Source organism: Gracilinanus agilis, chromosome 1, assembly GCF_016433145.1.
Source record: "Gracilinanus agilis isolate LMUSP501 chromosome 1, AgileGrace, whole genome shotgun sequence".
In the NCBI taxonomy this organism is placed as follows: Eukaryota; Metazoa; Chordata; class Mammalia; order Didelphimorphia; family Didelphidae; genus Gracilinanus; species Gracilinanus agilis.
In genome coordinates, this window is record NC_058130.1 from 581,561,321 (window position 1) to 581,572,187 (window position 10,867).

The following is a 10,867-nucleotide window of genomic DNA, read 5'->3' on the forward strand; positions in this document are numbered from 1 at the left end:
AATAAGTACTAAGTATTTCCTTATTCTATCAATTTATCTATTTATCCATCTATCTATTATCTCTCCCTTTCTATCATCTATGATCTATCTCTATTTATTATCTATGGTCTCTTTCTTTTATCTATCTCTGTGTCATCTATCTATCCATATATCTTTCTTTCTTTCTGTTTAGCTATCTATTCCCCCATCTTTTCTTCAACTTAACATCCCATTTCCTTTAACTGATCCTATATGAAATATTCTAAAATCCTCTTACCATCTTGGTTGTCTTATTCTGGATAAACTATGTTTTGTCAGCATTTTTCCTAAAATGTGATTTTCCCAAACTAAAGACCAAAAAAAAAAAATCACCTGTGTGATTGCCACAGTGGCCAGTTGTTTTATAATCCTCTCTCTTTTAGATATTTTGAAAATAAATCTACGTACTGTTCAAATTCTGTTTTCTCCATCTTCAGGGTACAAATGTGGTAGTTCCAATAATGTAGCCTGTGAGGTCATTATAAAAACACTAAACATCCCTTCAATTTTGTTGTGTTTGATACCCTGCTTCCAATTTTGTCTCCAAATGTCACAGCATAATCTGGTTTAACTTAATCTCAGGACAAGCTCTCAGACAATTCCTTTTGTCCTCTTCGATAGATTTTCACTGTTTCCTGAGATGTTATTGCTCATCATCTTCCATCCTCTTCCTCCATTATATTTTACAAATGAATTTACACTCTGAACCTATGTTGCCCTTGGCTACTGTGTCTCTCTACTTGGCAAAAAGATTAATTGTTTGATGGCTAAGGCTCTTTCAGCCTTCTTATTGTGATAACTACTTCGTATCATTTAAACTTCTCTGGGAAATGGCAACAATCATTGTCCTTGTTTTTGTCCTCTTTCTGTTTTTTAAGCATCTGTAATTTATTTAAACACATTGGATGGGAAGAACTCCTAGAATCATGTATAGTGCTTTTCTTCTCATATAATAACAAAATAGATCCTTGGACATGCTCCTTTCTTCTCATCTGGGCTTTACCTCTCTAAATACCAACTTGAAAAATAATAGAAGAATGAAGACCACATAAGTGGCAAAATAACATAACACAATATAAACATAAAATAAAATAACATAACAAAATAACATTTCTATACAATACTCCAAACTAATTTTAAGATGCCAAAATCAACAAGATAAGAAGACAGAAACACTATATAAGGGAGGAGAAAACTTTCAGAAGAAAAATAAATTGTTCATATGAAATACTTAGGACTCCCACTAAGTGCCCCCTGACAATACTATAACTATATCTTGGATACAGCTCTCACAAACATGTGCTTTAGGGTAAATATGAAGGAATCTCTGCTTAGTTTCCCCATTGCAGTTACTCAGAATTGAACCCCTATGCTCTCTGAAAGATGCAAAAGACACTGATTCTGTCCAAACACATGAAGAAAAAGAAATATAAATCGAAGGGGACGTATGGAAAGCAATTGCAGGGTCAATTAGAGGAAAGCCCTACATAGTTCCAAGACTAAGAGAAGTGGGGCTAGAAGCCTAATTGGAGGTCATTCATCTTTTCATGTATGTTATTTCAGGTACCTATCCATCCAATTTAAGGAAATTGTGGTAAGAAACAGAGACCTAATAATTGATGCTTTGGGGAACATTTTGCATATTAGGAGACACTCTTCTCTGAGAAAAAGTTGTAATTCCAAGGATTGCTTCCTGTCTCAGGAGAGGGAATGTATAGGTGTAAATGCAGGTGGCAGCCAGTGCCCTTAAGGTTTGGTTGAATATCCAGAGATAGAAATGGAGAGGGATCATTATAAGGTCAGTGGATTTTAACTGTACCTTATTGCTTAGGACACAGAATGATATCAACCAAAAGACACTACTTCCATTCGTTATAGTTTTCTTCATGAATTTATATTTTCCTAGAGAGAGAAATGCTATTGAAAAAGAAAGAATGGGGTAAGAGCTACAAATTAGTTAAAATAGGAGAGAGAGGAAAGTTCAAAATTGATACTTCAGAAGTTCTTTTAAGGTAATGAGGTACAAAGAACAAAGGAAATACAAGTAAAGGTATATAGCCAATGAACAACAGAATAGAATTTAGAATATATGAAGTCAGGAGGAAGGTAAAGCAAAGGAAATCATCTGAGAGAAGAGCGACAAAAATGTTTCTATTTAAAATAAGAGATCAGGAGATGAGGGGAGAAATTCCTAAAAAGATAGAAAAGATCCCTAGAAAGATCCCTTGTTTAACTGGATAGAGATAGAGAAAAGACAAAAAGGGTAGGAGAAGATAGATCAACAAATAAAAAGTAAGGGAAATTGCAATTTATATAAATTCAAGGGACTTTGATTAAGGCAATTAAATGAGAAGTGGGTGCTGGAATTGTAGTAACAGACATTTCAAACTCAAAATGACCAACTTGGCATTCATTATCTTTCTCTCCCTTATACTCAGTCCTCTTCTTGACTCCTTTATTTCTATCAAGGTGTGTGAAGAAAAATATCTCTAACCTGCAGCACCCCCAACAGATTCATGTTGAATTCTTAACTCTTTCCCCTCTCTCTTTCTACTTTTCTCAACAGTTACTCAGTATTACCAGTGCTACTCAGGACATCTCTTATATGTCCCCTTCCCTAATCATCCCATGACCACTCTAGGTTAGGACCTCATCAACTATCATCTAGAATATTAATATGACCCCTTAATTGCTTTCTCTGTCTTGAGTTACTCCTCTCACTCATCTATTTTCCACATAGCTGTCAAAATGGTATCCATGGTCCCTTATTAAGTGTAATTTTATTTTATTATGATTTGATAAGGATTCATTTAATATTTCTTAATTTCTTGATTTAATTATTAAATTTTAGGGTATTAGCATATTGTCAATTTTTGTAAAAGTGATATGTGCCATTGAGAAAAAGATATATCCTTTTATAACCATATATATATGTCACTTGTAACTTATCTAAGACTTATTTTTTGGTTAGATTTATCCAGTACTGAGAGGGGAAAGTTTAAATCCCACACTATTATAATTTTGCTATCTATTTCAATCTATAACTCTCTTAGTTTTTCCTTCAAAAAATTTGAATTCTATAACATTTGGTGCATATATGTTTAGTAATGATAATGCTTTTAACATAATGTAATATCCCTGTTTATCTCCTTTAATTAGATCTATTTTAGTTTAAACCTTTGAGATCATTATTTCTATGATTGTGGTTTTTCTGTTTGGTTAGCTGAAGTATGATGTATTCTATTCCATCCCTCTATTTTTACTCTATGTGGGTCTTCCATTTTTAAATATGTTTGTTGTAATCAACATGTTGCTGGGTTTTATTTTTAACCAATTCTTTTATCTGTTTCTATTTTATGGGTGATTTCACCAGATTCCAATTCAAAGTTACAATTATTAGTCATATATTTCTCTCCATTCTATTTTTCTTGACTGCTTTTTCCTTTGTTTTCCTTTTTATCTTTTTCTCTTGGAAAACTAATTTTCCTCTATCCACTACTTCTCTAATTCCCAACCCTCTTCAGGTCCACTTTTATTTTCCTGCCAAAATCTTCTAATTTTCCCTCCTTTTGCTCCTCCCTTTCCCCGACTAAATTGTTAGTCTATTTACCCTTCTATGAGTCTTTCCCTTATCCCCATCTTGCCCTCTTATTTGTTCACATAAATAACCTTTATTATTCTCTTCTTTGTCTTATCCCCTAGCCCTCTTTTTCTTAATCTGTATGCCCTTATAAGATTTCATTTTAATCTTAATCCCTCATTTTATTAATTAGGAAAAATTTTACCTTTATATATATATATATGTATATGTGTGTGTGTGTGTGTGTATTATTCCCTCTTTTACCCAGATGTAATGAGAGTAAAGTACTAAGTTCATTGCCATACTTCCATCCCTTCCTTCCCTTCATTATAAACTTTCTTTCATTCCCACCTTTTTTATATGATTATTATCCCTCCCCACCAATTTTATTTTACTTTTAATACAGTCTATTTTATTCAATTTGACCTCAAAGGTTCTAACTATAAACTCTCCTTCAAACCACCCAATTAATAATATAATTTTTAAGTTTAAACATACTATTTTCCCATAGGAGAAGTAAATATTTTGACTTTATTAAATCCTTAATAATTGGTCTGTCATATTATTTTCTTATGTTTCTTCTCATTCTTGTATATCAAGCTTTCCATTCAGTTCTGGTATTTTTTTTTCAAGAATATTTGAAAGTCTTTTATTTCTTTAAATAATTATTTCTAGTCTAATATGATGATACTCAGCTTCACTAGGTAGATTATGCTTGGTTGTAAATCTAGCTCCTTTGCTCATCAAAATGTTGTATTTTATGACCTTTTTTGTTTTAATGTGGAATCTGCTACGTATTTTGTTATCTTTATTGTATCTGAACAGTATTTATACTATTTCTTCTTAATTGCTTATAGTATTTCCTCCTTAACCTAGGAGTTACAAAACTTAGTGATAATGTTCCTGTATATTTTCCTGTTGATATCTTGTACAGTCAGTGATTGATGAATTATTTGAAATTCTACTTTATCTTCTAGTTCCAAAACTTCAGGGCAATTTTTCTTTAAAAATTTCTTGAAGGACAATGTTTAAATCCCTTTTCTAATGATAACTTTTAAGCAATCCAAGAACTCTTTTACAATAAAACACTAGTAATTGACAGTTTCAGATCTCCTTAAATTTGGTATTCAATGAATTCTGACCAAAAAAATTGACTGGGTATTCAATGTTTGCTTGGCACTCAACATGCTCATAGGAACTTGTTGACATCGTGGTCTTGGGAAGCATATGCCTGCTCCACCTGAAACATAGGATCCCATGTTAGTTCAGGAGCATAAGAAGAGCTCAACACAGAGGAGCCATAGGAATGTCAAATGGAGCAGCAACAACTTGTGGTGGGGGTGTTTTTGTCAGCTGAGGAGGAGTGAAAAAAGCATGTCTCTATTTCCTTAATCAAGGAAATGTGTGAAAAATGATTGAAGTATAAAACTTTATTGATAAATATTGTCCTGATAAAGCTTTATCAAGCATAACTGTGAATTTCTTAAATGACCAGACCACTTCCCACGTAACAGGAATTTTGAAATGTAGAGAAAAGCAAGTATCTTTGGATAGGTTTCTTGTGAAGTTACACCTAGTGAAACTCAGCAGAGTTTGGTACTGATAAGGGACAGAAAAGGAAAAAGGAAAAGAACTCCAGAAGGGAAGCTGAGGGAGATACCTCTTCCTGACAATAATATTCTTCTCCCCACCATCTTCTTAGACCATGAACTCCTCTTAATACATGTAAAGTGAAGTTAATTTTTTTAATGTAATTAACTATTTTTTTATTTGGGTCTATGTGTTATTAATGTTTATTTAGTAAACTACAACTCAATTATTGCATATAATGCCTCATAAACCCTGGGTTTTTTGGGTATCTGGAATAGATTGATTCAATTTACATTATTCCTTATGGAAAAAAATTATTTTGTTACTTGACCTTTTTTGGTACTCCATCTGCCTTCTGGAACAAATTAATGATGAATACCAAGATACAACTGTATTTTCTCTTCTCAATCTGTTTCCTAGGTTAGTGGCTTTTGTTAATAAATGTTTTCATTAACAAAATGTTTCTTATCTTTATCTATTTTTTTCATTTTTTGAATTTAATTTTTGTAATTAATTTCTTGTCTCAAGAAGTCATCAGATACCTCTTGTCCAGTTCTATTTTTTAATGAATTATATTTTTGGTGAGTTTTTGGATTCCTTTTTCTAATTGTTTTATCTATCTTTCATAATTTTCTATATTACCTTGCATTGTTTTTTTTCTCCTAATTTTTCCTCAACCTCTCTTATTTGCTTTCTTTAAACCTTTACCTTATGCCTTAAAATCAATATTGTATATTAGTTCCAAGGCAGAAGAGTAGTAAGGGCTAGACAAAGGGCATTAAGTGATTTGCGCAGGGTCACACAGCTAGGAAGTGTCTGAGGTCAGATTTGAACCCAGGACCTCATGGGTCTAACACTCTATTCACTGCACCAGTTCACTGCTCTCTTCTCTCATTTGATTTTGAAAGCCTTTGTTAGGCTCTTCTAAGAACTCTTTGTATGCTTGTGTCCATTTTACATTTTTCTTTAAAGTTTTTTTTTTTCTATAAAGTAGATTATTTCATTTCATTGTCTTCTGAATTTGAACTTTGATCTTCTTTAGTTCCAATGAAGCTATCGGTGGTTGGCTTCTTCCTCTTTTGCCCATCTATTTTTTCTTTTTTTTCTTTTTAGCAGCTTTCTTAGTTGTCAATTTTATACCAGTGTCAGTCAGGTTCTTCTCCCTGTGCGATAATGTGGCAGAGTTAAGTTATTTGTTGTTTTTATTATTATTTATTTTCATTTTTTTAAACCCTTACCTTCCATCTTAGAATCAATACTGGATATTGGTTCTAAGGCAGAAGAGTGGTAAGGGCTAGGCAAAAGGGGTTAAGTGACTTGCCCAGAGTCACACAGCTAGGAAATGTCTGAGGCCAGATTTGAACTCAGGACCTTCTGTCTCTAGGCCTGGCTCTCAATCCACTGAGCCACCCAGTTGCCCCCTTTATTATTATTTCTCAAACTCTCTAAGGGTCTTTGATATCTTGTTGTTGTTTTTTAAATCTGTATATTGTAGGGTTCCCAAAAGCTATCATTTTCAATACTCTTACCTCCTATGGTTTCTCTAGAGGCTATGTCTTCTTACCTCTATCTATCACGGAGTTTCAATCATGGAATAATGTCTGAGGATTTAGTTTGTTGTTGTGATGGTGATGGTTGTTGTTTCTTGAGTTCCCTGGTGATCTTTGATCTCTTGGTTCTTTTAATATCTATATTGCAAAGTCCCCAGGGGTGCTATCACTTTTTTTTTTAAACCCTGATCTTCTCTCTTAAAAGCAATACTGTCTATTGGTTCTAAACAGAAGAGAGGTAAGGGCTAGGCATTGGGGGCTAAGTGGCTTGCCCAATGTCACACAGCTAATTGTATGAGGTTTAGATTTGAACCCATTTCCTGGCCTGACTATCCACTGAGCCATCTTAACTGACACTATCTTTTTCTGTTTCTCCACAGTCTGTAGGCATCTCCTTACTCCTCTGTTCTGAAATAGCAATCAGAAACTCCCAGGATTCACTCTTTGTACACATTCATGCCTTCTCTTCATTTCTACAGTGTGACACAATATATCCTTGGCAAAGGTATGCCCCACAGTCTTCTCTCAGTCAGCCATTCCCATAGTCAATTGGTTTCAAAGCTGAGACCGTGATCTACACAGCTTCCTCTTGGCCAATCTATTTTGACATTTAGACAACAATCTAGAATTCTTTCAGCTTCTTCTGAAGTTATCTCACATTGAAGAATTATTTCTCCTTAACTGCTAACCACCTTTGCCACTTTAAAGTTCACTGCCAGTTTAAAGTTTAAAGTTGTGCTGTTTTTAAACATTTGCTGAGGAATTTGGAGAGTGACGTAATCTTCTGTCCAATTCTTCTATCTTCCCAAAATGTACATTTATATTTATACTTTAATTATTTCTACTACTGCATTGTTGTTGTATAGGCACTGAAGAAGGCAGGGAATGATTTAGAGATTGACAAGACATAATGACAAGAGAGGGTGGTGTTAAGTGATGATGGATATTCCAGAAAAGGAAGTAGTCCTAGGACTGGTGTTCTAGAAATACCAGGGAAGAACAAGGAGCATGTCTATCCTTCAGTCTTTCCTAATGAGTAGTGTATAAAACAGAAGGAGCAACACTTATTGACAAAAAAGGATCCATAAAGTAAAATATATTTCAGTTAAAGTCAAATATAGAATTGGAAATAGGAATAATTGATCAAAATATTATGGATTTTAGATAGTTTTATTACAGAAAATATAAGTTGTAAGGGAAGAGAGTAGAAGAGGAATAGTCAGGCAGGGATGACTAAAAAGGAGTGGAGGTGAATTAGATAGGTATGAATATATGGCCTGAGCCAAGGGATCTATTATTGAAGCAGAAATTGTAATTAATAGATGAGAGAAGAAGAGAGGAATAAAAGGGGATATATTAGAAGAATACAGTAGAGATTGAGGGAATTAGAAGCATGGACCTAGAGAGCTCCCAAGTTCTGATTGATGTTATGGGAAGCTAAAAATCTGTGATTCCAGTGGGTATTGGATGATTGACATTTTCAGGAGTTTTATGAGGGTATAGTATTAATATGTTTATCTTTTGTGGTCCTTCAGGTGAGTGAACTTGGGAATCACCCTATGTTGAGAGAGTAGAAGAGTAGAGTAGAAAGTATCTAAAAATTAAACTAAAAAGGAGGATTTATTCAAATCAGCAGGGCCTAAAGATATGCATCATAAATATTCTTCCAGAGTTACTGATTTCTGAGAACTCAGTGCAAGGTGGTGGAAGTCCTTGAAGACTGGAGAAGGAAAAAGTATTCTGAGGGAAAGCATTAGAATAAATCATAAATCAATTTGCTGCTGTGCTAGTTCTGAAGCTATGGAGACAATTCTGAAACCTTTATCCACTTAATGTAGATATTAAGGAAGACACTGAACTATGTTTAATTTATATATATATATATATAAACATATATATATATATTTAGTTAGTTAGTTAGTTAGTTAGTTAGTTAGTTAGTTAGTTAGTTAGAAAAGAACCCAAGAAGGCAGAGTTAGAGCTAAGGTTAATCTGTTAATTTGCAAAAGAGAGCATACTTAACCAATGAAAGACCTTGAACTCTGTTGTAACATAAAACTAGATTAATAACCAAAAAAAGACACCATAATGCTAGTGCCCATTGAGTAATAATTTATATTTCATTTGAAGGCTTGAACATTTAAAAACACATAACCAATTTTATGGCCTTTAATAAATGAATTAACAAGCATTTATTAAGCACCTACTATGTTTCAGGAACTGTGTAAGATCTTTTATTCCCATGGCAATTGTCTAAAGTGCTGATATATACTTATCATATTCCTCCTTTTTGTAGAAACAATATGGTCTTTTGGGGGTACATTTATACATCATATCCAGTCTACTTATTCCAATTTTCCAATTTATTTAGACATTATTATTTATGTTATATTCTCCATGTTTTATCTTTTTAGAATCTTAAATCTCCTCAAACTTGATTTTTACAACTCAATAATATAATTATTCTAATAATTACTTTTTAATCCAAATGCATATTTGCAAATAATTATTTCACAATGATTATTATCCCTAGAGGTACGTTCATAGTAATAGCTCCATGGCATCAGCCTAGCTCTTAGGTTATAAGTATCTCTCAGAGACAGGCTAAGAATAAATAATTTTCTCAGTATCGTACTAAAACAGTAGTATCATATACAATTAGCTAACAATTTGGGGAAATGAGAAGTTGAGGTGTTGAGAGTTCCAGTAACTTTTCTAATATCTAAACCTATTTAGTGAGACATCCAGGACTAGATTTATGCTTATTGCTGTATTAGCTTTGAGGTGTAATACCAATCTGTTCATTTCAACCACTTTAAGGAATATATGACCATAAGATGGCTTGGTTGTAGCATCATCACATTGAAACACCTAACTCAGTTTTGTGAGGATTGTTTTTACCCTCTAGTCTGTCACTAACAGGTACTTTACCTTCTTCAGAACTACTTACCCTCTAAGCATTGAAAGCAGCATTTCAGTTCTTATCCTCCAGACATTCACTCTTTTCTCCTGTAAATCCTTCCCTAAAATTTCCTTCTACATCTCTGCCTTCCTGCCCTGATATTTGTACTGGTCATATCAGCACAAATGTAATTTTTATTACTAGCTGTCATTTGTTTTATGTCTGACTAAGACTGTAAACTCTCAAGTGCCAGGGCCTTGTCTATGGAGTCCCATAAAGGTATGTGTACACCTGCAGCACTGTATAATGCTCTATCACAAGAACATGAGTGCTCTTAAACAGTAAATGTGTCCTGTCTCCCTGTTTCCCGAGTAATAAAATTCCTTTTGTAGAGAGCTTCACCTTGAAGTCAGAAACACTACTGGTAAAGATAAAGGATTCATTAATTTCCACTGGTCATTAGATCTGTATGTCTGCAAAGTCAAACAAATAAGGGAACTACTAGCTTGTAGTTGAAAAACATCTATCAACTATGAACAAGCATAAAATACCATCCTTTAACTGCACCTGACCATTCACTAAAGAAACATCAGACAGCAAGAAAAGTTTAGGTCACTACTGACTTGAATATTGGAAATTGGATTTTAGAACTGAATGTTTTAATTAGTTTTAGCAGGACAGTAATAATGAGATTTGGCACAGAAAGGCTAAGAAAAAATCACCTCTTAGGAATTAATCAGAATGCTAAAAATCTGTTAAGACAAAGATTATATAAGCAGATAAATAAGTTTTCCCTTCTATTTGAATTTTAGTCTTAATGCCTGGTTTTATTAACAAATCCTTTATTCACACCTTCTGCCATACTTAATAGGTTTTAAATTTTATTTATTTATTTGTTACCTTAAAATATCCAGATCACTCACTCCTTCTTCTTTCCCCATCAAAGGCATCATTTAACAAATGTGTGTGTGTGTGTGTGTGTGTAAAACTATGTCTTGCTTATTTCTATTTATTAGTTTTTTCTCTGTAGATGGACATATGTATACAGATCATTCTTCAAAAAATATTTCTGTTGCTATGTATAATGTTCTCTTGGTTCTCCTAGTTTCATTCTTTATAACTTCATGTAGGTTTTCTATGTCTTTTTTTTAATTAGCCTGCTTGTCATTTCTTAAGGCGCAATTATATTCCATCACAAACATATGCCACAATTTGCTTAACTCTTTC